The sequence below is a fragment of the Macrosteles quadrilineatus genome, unplaced genomic scaffold, assembly GCF_028750875.1.
Source record: "Macrosteles quadrilineatus isolate MER2022 unplaced genomic scaffold, UCM_ALF_1.0 Scaffold_1__1_contigs__length_201487025, whole genome shotgun sequence".
Taxonomy (NCBI): Eukaryota; Metazoa; Arthropoda; class Insecta; order Hemiptera; family Cicadellidae; genus Macrosteles; species Macrosteles quadrilineatus.
The window spans coordinates 30922690-30940633 of NW_026542594.1; the positions used below are offsets into that span (position 1 = coordinate 30922690).

At 34.6% G+C, this 17944-nt stretch overlaps 1 protein-coding gene across 3 annotated transcripts in view; it reads left to right on the top strand.

Moving 5' to 3' along the window:
- Positions 1-11803: 11803 nt before the first annotated feature.
- LOC128981931 (diacylglycerol lipase-beta-like) overlaps positions 11804-17944 on the top strand; it is a 96370-nt gene continuing 90229 nt past the window's right edge. For 2 of the 3 annotated variants that reach the window (XM_054400932.1, XM_054400936.1), the window contains exon 1: positions 11805-12097. The gene's annotated coding sequence lies outside the window, so the exon portion shown is untranslated. Of the gene's footprint in view, positions 12098-17944 lie in introns of all 3 variants that reach the window. The other variant, XM_054400927.1, reaches the window with a different exon arrangement.

Sequence of the window (17944 nt, forward strand, 5' to 3'; positions counted from 1 at the left end):
CCTTCCACTTATTTCGAGCATACCACCAAGTGCAAAAATGGTTAGGGATTGAAAAGGATCCCACAGAGTGGGGTTGGTCAAATAGCACAGCAGGATTGGTTCCAGTGACAACAACATGCAGTCCAGCTCCATCCAACCTTCTGAAACTAGTTTCATGTAGGTGCAAAAAGGGATGCAAGGGTGCTTGCACATGTTGGAAGGCCGGGATAAAGTGTTCACCATTATGTACTCCTTGCTCTGCTAAGAACTGCCAAAATGTCACATTACCATTTATTGAAGAGGATGAAGATGACCCTGACGATAATATGTCTTTTCCCGAAGATTTTGAATCAGGAAACATTTCTAATACCTTGCCTTCAGTGTCGAAAAAGCCAAAATATTAATTATAAGAATGTTTTGTCATTATTTATCTTTAAATATAACTTTTTATCGTAAATATGTTTTTCCTTATTTCGTTTTTATCACTTAATGGTTGGGGACATTATTTAAACTCATTAAATAAAAAAAATCGTGATATTCATAAATTATTATTTGTATAGTTTTCAGACAAGTGTTGAAGGTACAGACTTGGCTTTATGATAAAACGAAAGCCAATAACATTTACTACAAAAGCAGTTTTTAAGAATTCTGCCATAATATGGGTATTACACAATTTTTGTGGGTCCAATCCAGGAAAAATGTAAATTATGGTAATTACTTTAAACAATTTGTAATATTTGAAAAATCATTTCTCAAAAACTATTTGACACACAAAAATGAAACTATGCTTAAATTGTTGGAAATTTTATGTACTTTAATTATTACATTTGAGTAGTATTAAGAACAATGCACTGTTAATAAGTTATAAACCAAAAACTTAAAAAAATACATTAATTTTGTAATATTTTACTCATTACGCAGGGAGCACAGGGATCTCGAAGCTGCAAACTTGGTTTTGAGTTACCCTAACGGGTTCCAACAACATATTAAAAATGCATCAATACATCACGCTTTGCGATTTTATTGTCCAATTTGACTGGCCTAATAGTGTTACCAGTAACATTAAAAAGTACAGCATTAATGTTTATATACTTTCAAGTGTTTAAAAGGTGATTCAGCGAATGAGTATCAGTAATATGGCATGTTATAGAATTCAGTGGGTTTTAATTCCTAAGGATACTAATACACAGTGTTGTGAACAATTTTCGATTATTTCATGCTGAAAATATTTATTACAAAATACAAATGCGTTAAAAGAACTGAAAAAATATACAGAGACATGTGTTTAAAACAATCGATATAAATAAAACTAGAGTAAAGTATGTACATTGCTCAGAATCATAAATTTTTAGGTTATTTTTACGTTTTATACATTAAAGAAGCCGAAACAAGTCTCATCTCAATTTCTGTCTGCCTGTCTTCCGTCTGTCACGGCCCAAGAGCCATTTACGCGGCCTTCTCATGAAAAACGAGAGTACCTATCAAGATCCGAATCATTTTAATGTATTCACTGGATTGGCGAGAGTGTCTTTAGCTATTAAAATATGGCCCCACTACTTTTTAAATAAACTTACGGACGTTTAAAAACCCAATTTTGTGCGATTTTTGTCAAGTTTTCTCCCAATTTTTATCACATAATCATCTATGAAATAGCGAACAGCTGTTCGGATCAAGATTATTTTTCTCTAGATGTCACTGATATGTTTACATTTAATGTTATTTACAAATACCGCAATCATTTCCGATCACGTTTCAAAAGCAAATCCAAACCAAGTTGGATTAAAACAGTTTTTCCTTACATAACGGATTTAATTAATCACAAGTTCAATAATTTGTGGGGTAGCCGTAAATGAAAATAGAGATTCTTTGTGTATAAAAGTTTTCTTGAGTTTTGATAACCGGGAAAAATACCTTGAATCAGTGTTTTATATGGCTGGGAAACTTACATTTTTTACATAAGCATTACCAATAGCTTACATAAAAGGTTTAAACTCATTGACGGCACTTCAATGGTGGTTGTGTAAAGTGTAAAGTAATTTGAAAATATACAAACCAACTGCTGTTCTTTATATTGGAAGGTTTCAACTGACCACTATAAGATCCCCGTGCGTAGAACGGGTACACAGCTAAAAGATAAATATTTACGATTTAATAATACCTAAGTACATATTTCACAAAAATTGACATAAACATTGATCAAAAACCAGATCAAATACGATGATATATGAAATTAAATTGTGGAAAAGATATTTACAATTGATAACAAAACAAAAAACTCATAAAATATACGAAAAAACGAAAAATACGACAAATTGAATGCTTACAAAGATTTTACAAACAAACTACCATATTACAAATGACTAAAAACTATATTTACAGACTCTATTCCCCTCGACTAAACCTCTCTGGGTAAGGAAACGTTTGATACACATTTTTAAAAACCCCCGCCGCAGCAAACCTGCAGACTAAGCGATTTTCCATTTGCCTGATTAGTTTTACACTAAAATGTACCCTTAAAATTTCACATTTATTCCCTATTTAAACTGGCTGAAAAATAAGCAAAAGCCATCGCACTGTTGCATTGTCGAATGAATTTATACAGTTGTGGGCTCTCTTCAAACAAACTTTTAAGTTCTACATTAGTTTTTGACTGAGGAAGGTTAATAAGTCCGTTATGGCAACATGTCATAAAATGATTATTCGTTAGTTCTTCTCTAAAATGAAGAGCACTACATTGAATGCACTCTTGGTCCAGTAATCCTGCATCATGAATATTTACATTTCTCTCGTCTACCATGGGTCTCCTAAAAAGGGGTTGTAACATATCTTGATTAAGTTCGTCATTATCTACTCTTGCTCTCCTACGCGCACTGTCATTCCTATGAACAGTTCCCCGCCTTTGTGGTATTCCCCTGGCGTTCATATTAATTACAGTACTTATAATGAAAAGAATATATATCCAGCAGCCTACATACCAAAACATCTTGAATCCCTGGTGATTTTATAAAAGTATGATCGAATATGACTACTCTACGTTGTATATTCACTGCACTAAAAAAATTTACTTACGAAGGAATGCAAATACACCATTTTAGAACCAATAACATTTATAGGTTATTTTAGTTGTATATATTCACACAACCTTAACCTTAAAATGTGTAGAAATATAAAGAAAACAACATCATTTAAAATAAACTTGAACATATGATTTAAAAATAAAAACAAAACAGAAGTTAGATTTAATTTAGACTCTTCGATTATTTATACAGAATATTTATTCTATGTCATTTATTCCTTTAACACGACAATAACGTAAAAGCATGAAAAAATGAAACTTGAGTATATGATTTAAATATAAACAAAGAATGCAGACGTTTTTCCGACTAATCTTCAATATTTCAGTTTTATTTTAGTATACATTTCATAGTTGACTGGCTAAAAGTAAACCAAATGCGTGTATTGATCACTGTTTTCAAATCTGTGGCACAGCTGTTTTAATTTCAAATTAAACCCCATGTTGTTTTAATGGGAAAAGTTTTATTCTGTTGTGAATTTATGGTAAAAAAATAAGAAAAATGAATAGTTTTCCCTCAAAATTCACGTCAAGACCTTTAAAATAAGACCCCTCCCATCCTTCTACAACCATCCAGTCACTCACAATTTCTTTACAAAAATTTGACTTACGGAATTATATATATAGATTTGAATGGATGGTGTTTTTTGCCTCTAGGGACCTCAAAACGAAATCATAAATCGGTCCCGGGTCCAGGTCTCACCATGAGTACTACGGTAATAGCTTATTCCCTATAGGGGAAATTCGCTAAAAGTGACCAGGTCGATCTCCCCTGTTGAAAGAGATTCTAGCTTTTTGTCGATGAAGTATTTCATTGCTACAGTCTTCTTTTTCCTCCACGTTCCTTCTCTCCCCTTAACATATTTGATTTTGAACATAAATATCCCTACTAACTTTGCTTATTACAGTACTACCTCTTGTACTCAATTTTGTTTACTTCTCTCATAGATGTTTAAAGGTATATTTATCAACTTCCCCTTATGATAGGTGAGTGCTACAAAACCCCAAATTCGCAACATTCTTTGATACCGAGAGCGCTGCAAGTATTTGCTGTTATTGACGTGTAGAGTGAAGTGATGCATTGTTTAGAGCTTCGCGATGGGATGATGACCTGGCGAGGGAATTCCAAAATTCGCACCATTCATTGCCGAGGACAGGACTGCAAATATTTATTGTTTGTTTACATCACGCTTCATGCCTCATTGCCCCACTGGATTAGCCGCCCCAAAACTACCTGGACCTCTCGGGACGATTACGTGCCGGAAGCGACCGTGCCAGAAGCGACCCAGCAAAAATCGTGCCAGAAGCGACCCTGGTAGTAGCGTGAGTGCCACTAGCGACCCATTGTTTGATAAAGGATTTTACAATGTTTTGTTCAAATCGGTGTTAATGGCTTATAAACAAATCCTATTCTTGTTATAGTAATATGTACCACCTGGAAGAGCCCAATATTCGCCTAAAGAGCTGTTTTAGCATCTCTATTTACCAGCTGCTAGCATAGTCTCGAGTTATGTGTGGTAACTTAATCAAACAATTTTTCTTAAATTTTTATCATTTTATAAGAGCCAAATATAATCTATTAACTTATCTTTTCTTTATTTTTAAATTTATTAAATAAATATGTAAATATGAGATGGTGGATGTGTGTTTGTATAGGTCTACTACTTAATCGCACGGGAACCACTCAAAAGATCTAAATAAAATTTCACATGGAGGTAGTTTATCAAATATAATCAAAATAATGTTTATTTCAGTAAGTAAAATACTATGTTACAATACTTTGTCAGTACATATTTTATAATAATGCCATAGTTATGTAATAATATACTGACATAGTCATTAAATATGAAATTCCTCTCACATAGGCTACTGCCCGTGCGTGAGAAATTTCCTCTATCAGTAAATAAATATTCTAAATTGAAAAAAATAGATATATATATATATATATAAAACAATAGCTGGCCCGACAGACGTCGTCCTGTCCTAATGTGGTTTTATGTCAAATGCTTGTTCATTTTCAAAATTCAAAAAGCAGAAACCATTCGAATCGTCAAACTTTGGATTTTTGCTACTAGCCTGTTTAAAGATAGTGGCTTCTTGGAGTTTAATGAAGTTGACGTGTTAACAATTGTTAACATATTATGTTTGGATTAGTACTTGAAATAGATAGTTGGACTCTTTCTTCAACGTCCTACCCGTTGTAAAGCGTAGGCCTAATTACAACAGCTTGTTATTATTATTGTTATTGTTATTTTATTGTATTTCATTACGTTTAAAATGGCCCTCCGATGTTTATAAATGATTCCTTCCCTTCCCCCTAATTTACTGCATAATAGAAGTAATTGTATTTCCAAAACATATTTCGAAACTGAAATGAAATACTGAAATTGATCTTTAGGAAATACATATTTCAGTTCAGAAAACACAGCCAATCAAATAGGGACTTTCTTAGTAAAAAACAGTCTGGCTACAAAGTTTTTTATTTTTTTTTTTTTGTGTAACAATAACAGTTGGCATAAAAAAAACAAGATTTGTATAAAGATGAGTTAAGAGCAATAAACTGTTTGATGATATAGCCTATGACAGATAATTAATAACAATGCAATGGATTTATTGACCTACACATTTTATCTAACAGTGCAAAAATATAAAAACAATAAAAATAGACTATATAGTTTATATCATTAAATAAAAAAAAATATATTTACAAATATACAAATCGTACATTTACCACAACATACTAGCAGGTGCAAAAGAAACAATACTAGTCTCCCTGTTGCTCGAATTCGAGCAATTTCTAAGTATTAGAGGCGTTATTTCAAAAGGAATAACGTTCATAATTTCTGATTACTTTAAAGGATTCGATCCAAAGATTATGGAAATATTCAAGATGTACATAACAGAATATATCAATTTTCAGGCTCTCTCGCTTTTTTCCATTGTAATATTTACGCCAACCCGAATTTAAATACAGTAGTAAATATTTCATTTCAACCAAGTCAGTAAATGTTTGTAGCAAACTGTAAAATTAGCAAACTTATTGACTGTTTAAAATTAACATATGTTTTTCTTCTCACTTTTAATTTTTGACAACAGCTGGAGTTTCATAACAATATTTTTGTTTCCCATGTTAATCTTATGGAGAAATACGAAACTTTAAAGGGCCCCAGGGCCTCACTCTCTGATTATTTCCCTAAAAAGTTTCCTGCACAACTTCACGTTACGCTCTTTCCAATGACACCAAAAACATGTCAATCGGTTCAGTAGTTTCGGAGGAGTAATTGTCACAAAAAAAAAAACATGCTTGCGTATTAAATAAGTAAAATAGATTTGTGACATAACCGGGATTATAGGCATAACAAAAGCCACAATTTTTATAAGCGTTTTAATTTTTTTGGGGAGTTTTTTTATCTAAATCATCAGCTGTATGGATAGCTTCGTCATTATAAATATATAGAGTTTTTCTATAATAAATTCCTACCCTCTTCTTGCCTCATATTGTTATTTTTGAGTTAGTAGAGTCTTAGTCATTTTTCGTCATAGCAGGTCAACAACATCAGGGGTTGTAAGCTGCCATACTATGACTAGAAAAATCAAAATCTTCTTTATTTACAGTAGTTGTGCTAGAATACTCTTTTCCATTTAGGGAATAAGCTATTACCGTAGGTCTCATTGAAAGACCTAGACCCGGGACCTATTTTATTTTTCGTTTTGATGCCCCGAGAGAGCAAAAACACCATTAGTAAAAAATATATGTAATTTGTAATTTAAGTAATTTGGTTATAATTCATTTCCATTCTAGCTCCTGAGCTGCAATATTCAATGTGATAAATAGGTTTACATACGTTATAATCCGACAAACAGCTCAAATAGTAGGTTGTTTACATGTTTCGGCTTGTATCCGCCATTGTCAAAACATTGCAGTTGGAAAAAAATACTTATCATTGTTTACTAATGTCTATAAACTTTCACACCCACATACACGAACGAATAAAAAAATAAATAGGCCTATTACCATAAATGCACCTGGAGTCTACAAACTGTTATAGTTTGCTCATTTTATTTATGGATATGTGTTGGTAAATGTATACTCGTATGAATTATATGATACAATTTACATAAAAACTATTATTTCTTCCCCAAGAGGGAATAAATTTAGTCTGCAGGACTGCTGCGCGGGAGTACTTTGTTATGTATTTAATGTGACAGCAAATCGTTTTAATGGTTTTATAGTGAAATTCTGTATAGTTTTTGTTAAGAATATAAGTTGAATCGGCGTTAATGTATACTCGCCTCCCGCTCCAAATTCTTGGGTCGCTAGCGGCACGGTAGAAAATTGGTGGGTCGCTAGCGGCACGGGTCGCTTCTGGCACGGTCGCTTCTGGCACGACACCCTCGGGACCAGTGGAGTCGTTTTATTGCCCCAACCTTTTTCGACCCTCGGATTACGGGACCAGCTAACCATTACCCGCAGACTGGCGCCGCGGTATCCTTTGACCAGGCAACCTCAGAGACGCCGCCGTCTCGGGGTGGGGGGCAGCCCTAGCGGCCGCAGCTGCCGTGCTTTACTATCTAAACTAGTAATTTCATCGATTCGCCATTCCACAAAGTGTAAACTATTTCCGGTTAATAACACTTGAACCAAAAGAGCACTAAGGGGTATTTTAGCACTAACCAGCACTAAGATAAGATAAGAATAGTGTTTTATTTTACAAAATAGTTTACAAACTTACAAATTGAATTTTACGCTCATATGGGTCTGACCGTCTACATTCCACTACATAATAAATTACATACAAAATGCATTCGTACAAAAGATTAGAAACATAAAAGCTCATTCAGAGTGGTTTACTTTCATTATTATTTATTCTACTACACTACAGATATTTTTTAAGCTATTGCCTAACCTTACCTACACGATTACGTATATACACATACATCATTCATAGGGTAGGCCTATACATACACACTCCACATACACACACATATGTATATATACACACAATTTGCAAATTAACCCAAGAATTGGTTTATACAGTAAACAATAATAGGCTATATTATCTTTAAAAATAATCAATGGTTCTTTGAAACTAACCGGCACTAACGTTACACTAACGATTTGTACCATTTTTGACGTTAGTGCTCAATTATTTGTACTGGGGGGGGCTAACTTTATATAAAGTTGGCACCACCCACAGTTTTTTTTATAATAACACTTGAACCAAAAGAGCACTAAAGTTGGTGATTTCAGCACTAACCGGCACTAACGTAGCACTAACGATTTGTACCATTTTTGACGTTAGTGCTCGATTTTTTGTACTGGGGGGCCAACTTTATCAGTTTTTTTATAATAACACTTGAACCAAAAGAACACTAACGTTGGTGATTTCAGCACTAACGTAGCACTAACGATTGGTACCATTTTTGACGTTAGTGCTCAATTATTTGTACTGGGGGGGGGGGGCTAACTATTATATAAAGTTGGCCCCACCCACCGTTTTTTTAATAATAACGCTTGAATCAAAAGAGCACCAACGTTGGGGATTTCAGCACTAACCAGCACTAACGTAGCACTAACGATTGGTACCATTTTTGACGTTAGTGCTCAATTATTTGTACTGGGGGGGCTAACTTTATATAAAGTTGGCCCCACCCACAGTTTTTTTAATAATAACACTTGAACCAAAAGAGCACTAACGTTGGGATTTCAGCACTAACCAGCACTAACGTAGCACTAACGATTGGTACCATTTTTTACGTTAGTGCTCAATTATTTGTACTGGGGGGGGGCTAACTTTATATAAAGTTGGCCCCACCCACAGTTTTTTAATAATAACACTTGAACCAAAAGAGCACTAACGTTGGGGATTTCAGCACTAACCAGCACTAACGTAGCACTAACGATTGGTACCATTTTTGACGTTAGTGCTTAAATGGGGGGGGCCAACTTTATGGACCTCCGAAGTGGTGAAGTAGTAAAGGCGAGCTGTTTGGGGTGTGGAATCTGTTTATGATCATTATATTAATATTAAGGTATTTGCAATCCTATGATGCTATGCTATGATGCTATGATGATGTTATGATGCTAGTTTATAGGTTAAACTATAAATAACAGTATTGCACTAGCATAAGAATATGTTATTCTTATGTTATGAACATGTTGTTCATCGATTTATGAAACGTAATACTATTTTACGCCTCAATAGGTTTTGACGAACTTCTCACGCAAGGATTTAGTCTAGAAAACAGATTTTTGCCGTCAGCTTAATCAAAGGGGTTTCATTACGTACTACTGTACTGTAATGAGTTTTACCGGACACCAACCAGCTGATTATATACGGTATTTGGCAATGAGTGAGAGTGGTTAGTTAAAAACAAAAAGATAACCTCTGTTAGAAGGTTATTACTACTGTGATTGTTAGTACTTTAGTCGGTGGTAATTTATAAGAATTTGTACTGATTTAGTAGTATCATTGACTTTATATCTACACATGTGTAGATATAAAGTCAATGGTAGTATGGCGTAAAATATCGTACGTCACTCGTCCAAAATGTGTTTACCGGACTCGTATATGCCATACTTGACTTCGTCTCGCACGGGAACAGCCACACTCGTCCGGTAAACACATATTTTCAGGACTAGTAATGTAATATACTATTTCGTTTGTTAAAATTCGAACCACTTAAAACTTAGGTGTTTGCACACCAGTGCCTCTGCCAAAAATGATTTCAGAATTTGTTTGTACATTGCATTTATTTAGGAACCTTTTAAATAGTTATTTGTGTAACTAGTGGTGAAAGTGGCACTTTGCTGCACACGAGAGCAATGTTTACGCACGAGCCGCAGGCGAGTGCGGAATGATCTCGAGTGCAGCAAAGGCCTTTTTCACTCGTGTTACACATTATACTTTTCCTACAGTCACTATAAAACATAAATAATTAGTCTTTCAAACACTATACAACACGTTTTTAGGTTCAGCTAGCAACACAATTACACAAATGGTGCCCTTTAGAAAGTAGTACCCGTGGTCCGTATCACTCTGCTATTTTTCCTCGGCAAGAAATGTGCTCCGTCTTTTGAGAATATAGTTCCGTATGTTTTTGTAATTTGAAGTGGTTTCCGCGCCTAAAAAAAATGCTTTAAAGGTATTTTCTTGTTTATTAAGACCGTAGGAATGTTTTAAAAACGTTTAAAAGAAAAGTCCAGAAAGTTCAGAAATACCAAAACTATAAACACGAAATGACAGGTTAAATCGTAGTTATAATAGTCAATCAGCTGTTCATAGTATTATTATCGGTACTTACGTATTAAACGGAGGCCACCTAACCTACAGATTCGATTCGATTAGTAAACCTTCACCATCAGCAAGTTTGGTTGGTTAGGTTAGGTTAAGATAGTTTAATTTGATAAAAAAACATATATTTATGATAACCCAACCTAACATAACCGCTGCAGCGCGCTGTAAAATATGTGGCCTCCGTTTAATACGTAAGTACCTTATTATCTTTAAGTGTTGCCAACCTATTTCCAAGCGTACACGGATTACGTGCATAATAAAACCACGCTGTTTTGTGTTGTTTGGTTGGAATCCTGATGTGCGGCAAAGTATAAACCGTGCGGCAAAGTATAAACCGTACGGCAAAGTATAAATATGCAGCAATTAGCAGCTTTCTGTACTATAAACAGTACAGGGAAGCCAACTTTGTCGGGTGACTGTAGGAAAAATTATTTTTAGAGCAGTACCAGTACCTATGCTTTCAATATTTGTTTTTAGATAAATTTCCTTGTTTTAAAATACATCCTGAAAATTAGACCATTTCGTATATACCAAGGCAGAAATGTGGTTCGGATTCCACTATAAACTGTAGGTACCTTAGTTGCCATTGCCAGCTGTATGGGCTAAAATATCAGCTGTGTCTAAGGAATAAGTCAACCTTAGTCACTAAACAAGACTACAAGATCGCGCCACTCATCTACACTCATCTCCGGTTTAAAATACCTACTTTGTATACATAGTATAAAGTATAAAAAAGTATTATTTCTACGTATACATTTTCCCACAAAACCCAAAACCCATAGCATAACGAAAATCGGATTTACAACAAACGCGGGTTTTATTACTTTTAGTAGGTATGTTCTCTGTTATTCTAAACAAAATACTGTAGTGCAACAATGATTCATTTCTTGCTGCATTTCTTGTACCCTTGCTTCATTTTTATTGCTGAAAAATTATATGGCTCAAAAGTTATTACTATACAACTTTTGTAATTGATTTTCCATATAAAAAATCATATTACCAGTAATAATTAATTATTACTTACACCGCTTACCTACGATAAAGGTTGCAGACAAGACAAGCTAGGTGAAAGTATGTGTCAGATTGCTGAATGCTGATACCGTTTATTTTAATAACGAATAAATCTGACATGACGTAAAGAAATGTGTACCTACTTAAAATCCTAACAGACAAATGGAAATTGGCTTTAACTATAACTACTGCAGAGTGCAGGTTTGCTGCAGCGGGCGGAGGTATTATACAATGCCATTGAACACCTGTCTGGTTATTTATACAGTCTGCAAACTTCAATCGGTTTAAAAATACTCATGTGGGATATTTCGGGAATGTCGCCTCAATGAGGTTGGCAGCAGTGGGAGAAAGGCCGCGAAATGGGGGGAGAAGAGAAGAAGATGGTGGGAGGAAGGGGGAGAGAAGGAGAGAGAAGAGAACAGAAGTGAAGTCGGCCCTTCTGCCGACAACTGTACCAAAACAGCTGAGTGAGTGAGTGAGTGGAGTGGACCGAGCGTCTGCGTAATGTTGTGTTGTGTTGTCTACATTCACATTGTCGTCATTAGCGCTTAGAGTTCGCGCTTCCGTATAAATATTTGTGTTACATCGTTGTGTTGTGATTTTGTGAATGAAAACTAGTTTGTTATTTAGTACTTATAAGTTGCTCTTTTAACGCAGTGATAATGTGAGTTTTGTTTGCAAATGTACTACTACTACACATGGATTTTAACTGAAAACATAACCTCTATATGCTAAGGTGAGTTTGTTTACCATTCGTCTTCATAGCATAGTTTTGTTGAAAGTGTAATCATAGGTCTACATTTAAGCAATAATTTCGTTGTGGTCGTTTATGTTCACTTTCTAGAATAAGGTAACTTTTTCGGTATTCTTAAGTGAATTTTCATTGGAAGGGAGGTAAATCACTTCAGCTAACTTATACCATAGATTAAAAGAAGTAGACATGTCTATACTCCTTTTATCTATGCTTATTCTTAAGTTTCTTCTAAACAAATGAAAACTATAATGTTTTCATTTGTGTGTGACTCTAAAGTCTTTTTTATAAGTCGTGTTGGTTGTTTCGTGTTAGTGGATTCATATGCCTGCTAACACCAAGTTAAAGAGGCTAATAGAAATCCACAACTTAATTACGAATGATCATACAATATCAGTTACAAACAAAATAGTAACACCCAAGAAAGGATGGACATACACAATGAACTTTTTACGTACGCTTTTAAAACTAAAATACCCCCGCCGCAGCAAACCTGCAGACTAAGCGAATTCCTTTTGCCTGATTGGATGTGCACTAAAATGTCTCCTTAAAAGATCACATTTATTCCCTACTAAAACAGAATTAGTTTAACGTGTAACTATTGGTTTGCTGCTACAGGGAGGGTGAAAGGGTTTTTTATGTTAATAGTTAGTAAGAAATAAAAACATTTGCCAAATTTGATCAAAATATGTTCATAAACAAGCAAACTACAACAGTTTACTTATTCTCCCTAAGAATAACGATCTTTTGGAATTTTCTCCGTAACCATTAGGCGCATAATATAAACGCTTCAATATACTAAATTATTTATTTTTTAAGCTCTGCTCTTCAAAATTGTTTGGAAAGAAATTGCTAAATGTTATTTTTTTTGGGTCAAAAATGGGAAAAACCAATTTTTAACGCGAACTCGTTCGAATAAATGTAGGTTTACACGTATATACCAAAATTATCAAAATTGGATGATTTTTGCTTGAGTTATCGTGTTGACGGACACATATAAACTTAGCCTATATATATATATATATATCATATACCGGTAGGCCTATATATATTTGTGTGAATTTGAACGGATGGTGTTTTTGGCCTCTATAGGGACCTCAAAACGAAAAAGTAAATCGGTCTCGGGTCTAGGTCAAGTACCATGAGTACTACGGTATAATAGCTTATTCCTTATATAGCCTATGGGAATTTCGCTAAAAATGAGTAGGCCCTATTTTTTTTGCACTCTCAATAGTGTCACCCACACCACAAAATTGTTAAATGAATCGTCATAGACAATGGACACCGGCTGGGCCTACTGTTCTTGGTTGAGAGGATGTTTGGCCGTTCATTATTCACAACACAACCCCGCACCAAAACCTTGTCCTCTTTCATCCTGCCGAGTGCTTCGGTCACTGATAAAACTATCCAACAACTAAATTAAAGCCTATTTTCTACTGAAAGAATCTAAGCAAGTTACCATACCGGTGAAAACTATAGGAGTTGAAAATGACCCAGTTCACAACACGGCAATACTTTAATACTTTCTTATGAAATGGCGACCATACAATGTAGGTATTTTAAGCCAAGTATGAATGGAGATGAGTGTAGGATGAGTGGCGCGATCTTGTAGTCATGTTAGTGACTAAGGCCGACATTCCTTAGACACAGCTGTTAATTAATAGCCCAAAAAGCTAATGGCAACTAAGGGACCTACAGTTTATAGTGGAATCCGAACCACATTTTTTCCTTGGTATATACGAATTGGTCTAATTATCAGGATAGTACTGCGGATAGTCGTAGTACTCACTAGTGCGGACGTTAATCCACACCAGGGAGTATCCCATCCACAGTGCATACCTATAAATATCCACAATCCGTGACCTCCTAGTAGCTGGATTACAGGACGACGCCACCCGTCCCAGTCAATTGTTTGCTACAATGGAATTTATGTCCACAGCACGCACAGGGTGCGTTTAGAAATATAAAAAAATGCTGAGATCTTAAGTATTCAGAAAATGTTAAGTATATTAATTTTTAAAGCCGTCAACTGTGTAACTGTATAAGTTAAGTTATAGCCTATAAAGCTTAGTTAGACCTATTTAAAAATTTATTATATCTATAAAAAACTTTAAATTCTCATAGCCCTAAATTAATGTTTTAACAAAAATATGAGTTTAATTTCATAACTTATGACTGAACAAGTAATGTCGTTTTTTAGCTTTTAAACCTTAATTGTAAATTTTCCTGATTTTCTTATTCGTTACAACACTTAAGGCTTATTGAAAGTCTACACAAACTAACCCATGTAGTACCTAAAATTAATAGTATTAATTTGGTAAAATAGCTGGTACCTTCATAGGCGTCTTTTGTATTGAAATAATATGACACGACACGGTTCTTAATTTATTTAAATCTGAAGTTTCAACCTACCTTTCTGCATCATCCGTTACCTAACAATAAATGTGACTTTATAGACTGTGAATAGTTTATATATCTAAATTAAAGGCACCAAGTAGGTATAATTTTGTCGTCATAAATAACGTTGCTTATTACGCCAGGAACTATTGTCAAGTTTCAGTCCACTCAAACAAAGGTATGGAGAGCAAGAGGTGGTGTTTGAAGGGTTGTTGAACAAATTTGCTTGTCTTTTATATTGTGTGCTTTGAGGTTTAGTTCTTTGTTGCCTAATGATTACAGTAAGTCAAGCCTTATAGCTTATAGCCTTATAGCTATGATTATAATTGCATCTCTTAACTACTTAATAAAATCTTTTTGTTTTGTGTATCTAGACCTAATTTGTGTATGCTCTATTAATATTAGCAATTTAATAGACTATTAGACATACTGTTTAAAAAAAGCTTACAGTAGAGTGGAAATTGGCTTTAATTGTCTTAGTATTTATCCATTAAATACAGATGGGCAACAATTGACCAAGACAAATTTTCTAAAAGAATTAAAGTATTTTTTTATCCCCATGTTGGACTAGTTATTATTAGTAGGCTAAATGGTTTTGTAATATAACCCTGCGTTATTTTTATTCTGCTCGACGTCACCTGTAACTCAAGTGTCATGAAGACAATTTAATTTAGTACTGATACGACTGCAAGTATAGACTAGGTTTGAGTACTTGAGTGAAGTATTTGTAAATAGATAGTCAGTTAAATATTGATACTGTAGTAGATTGTACTATAACTACGGTATTTGGTTATCTTGGTTGTATAGTACATTTATTGGCATCCGTCATAAGAATGCTCCAAATCAATTGTTTTCTCCAAATCCTGCATTGTTATAATAGTAACCGCAAGCCATTTTATAAGATTTTTATTGATTTTGGAAAACATCGATATACAGCAACAGCCGCGGCTTATCGCCAAACTGAAGCCATTGGTGAACGCTATATAACACTAGACACTAGACTAACCCGCTCCATAAAAATACATTAGGCTATAGTTTAAATTTATACATGTGGAATTAGAATTAGCTAAAAGATTGGAAGAGCTTTACTTCAGTAACTTACTTTGGTTCCGTTAAATAATTGGTCAAAACATCACCACTGTGCATTTTTTATTATCTTTCTAAGTGTCCAACAGTTCAGTAACTTAGTCATTGGCACACAAGTACTTAGTATGTTTTATGATAGCACTATATCTAGACCCATGTTGTCGTGTTGTCGTGTTTTCACTCAAGTGTCAGCGGTTTTCTCACCAGTTGCCGTCTTGGTTTCTCGCCAACGTTTCGTGTCATGCGCTCGAGCGTGTTTAATTTGATACAGCTATTTTGTTTTTGACGTCGACGTCGAGTGCAGATCAGAATGCAGCTTGTTAGCAGTGCCAAATGGTGTTTCTGACGTGCTCTGTTCCAAGCTCTACAGTTTGTTATAAAGGCAAAGACCAGCAAGCAACACTTTTTCTAGCCTATAATTCTTTACCAAAGACTTCTCATCGAGACATATTACAGTAATATAACTTTAGTGTGCAATCTAGAACTGAAAATTAATTGTAAAAAACATTTATTTACTAGTACGGTGTTGGTTGTGTTGGTTTTATTACTGAGTACCTATATATTACCATCCATGTGAATTAGTTCATCTATGGTACTGGGTACAGCTATTTTCACAGCTATTATGTCATTGGGTTAACTAGTTCATACGTGGTAGTAATGTAACGAGTCCTTTGATAACGACATCTTCAATCGCAAATCACATTTCCGGCCGCTAATAAATCACACTTACCCTAATTGTTATTTTAATTTGGTAAATTTTGATATGATAATATGACCCGGCCTTGGTGGCTATATTCTGTGAAGATTCGTTTCAAGCTTTATAATAACATGTCAACAATCATCCCTATAAGATATATAGCCTACCTTGAAAATACAGTACCACTTATAAAGCCACTAATGGCATAATGGCATGGAATAAAGGAGTAGACAGTATCGAGGTAACCCAGGGAACTGTTACATATATCAAAATTATTACAGTTCGAACATAAAACCCCTGTCAGATTCGCTTTAGATCCTAATTCCAATGTTAATCAAGATGATTTGTAATTACCACTAGGCATAAAGGAGTGTTTATTAGGCCTATTTTAATAAAGATTTAAAAGAGATTAAATATAACTTAATGGTTCTGTCTGCAAGTCTATCAGTGATAAAACTTCTTCTCTGATCCAGTTGACATTGCTATCAGAAGTTATTTTTTTTACTTAGCTTCAAGAAACCATTACATCTAACGTACTGTGTTTAGTACTTCAGCAACTTAAGAGCCGAAGTGCAAAATAGTGTTTAATTTCTCTAACATAACAAATGATTTTAAATTTAAAATGAAAGAAAATAGTCTACTACCGTTTACTAAACGTGTGGCAAAATACTTTAACACCAATGCGATCAATCTAGTTTTTAATCTAATTTGTTGGTAAGAAAATACTGTGATACGATTAGCTTTTAATTTACTGGTTACGATAAAGTCACTGTCACAGTTAGGCGTACCGTTGGGACAATGCGTTCCTGTGATTTCACCGGTTACATGAGGTTGCGTGATTCTCTAATCACCGGTTCCATGTTCTCCACGGTTTCAATAAGTGGTGAGCTGTGCCTGATGATATAGACCTCTCTTGACGTTTGGCTCTTGGTTTGGACCTCCTCCTTGTTGAATACAACGCTTTGAGTAAAAAAAAACCAGTTGAAAGGTTGCTTGTTTGGAACCCATTGATAAATATGCGCAGGATATGACGAAATAAAATTCTATGAAGTTGGGTACAACCAGGGCGTGCTTGTCGTAGTCAGTGATCCGTCACACACAGACTGTAGAGTGTAGATAGCCGCTGTGTGACCCAAACAATCATAGACCACCAAACCGATAACCTTTTATCTGGCTACTTGCGCTCTTACTCTCTTACCAGCCTCCTTCATACGGCGATAACAGCACAGAGTAAAGAGTAATTCATCATTTGTATTCCTTTTATAGGCAACAGTTATAAAGGTATCATTATAGACAATTATATCGATTTGTGAAGTAAAGGGATTGTAATGTTCCGTCTTTGCCTTAAAGTAGGGGTTATGTATTGCACCCATAGGTTTCATAACAATACATTTGGTCAACAACTGAAATTAGGTTTGTTTATAATGAATAAACTCCATAGAAAATTAGCCATAACTAACTTTTAAATTCTTTAGGAGTCTTCTCTAAAACTAAAATCCGTCTTTGTTATATGTTTAGACGTTTACTCGTACATTTTTAAAGTGATCCGGTGAAGGTATTAAAACACCTAATAGTTTAGTTATTATGAGTTCAATCTTAATGCTCAGGCTTTTAAAACGTTTACTTTGTGCCATTGTTTTAATTTTAAAGGC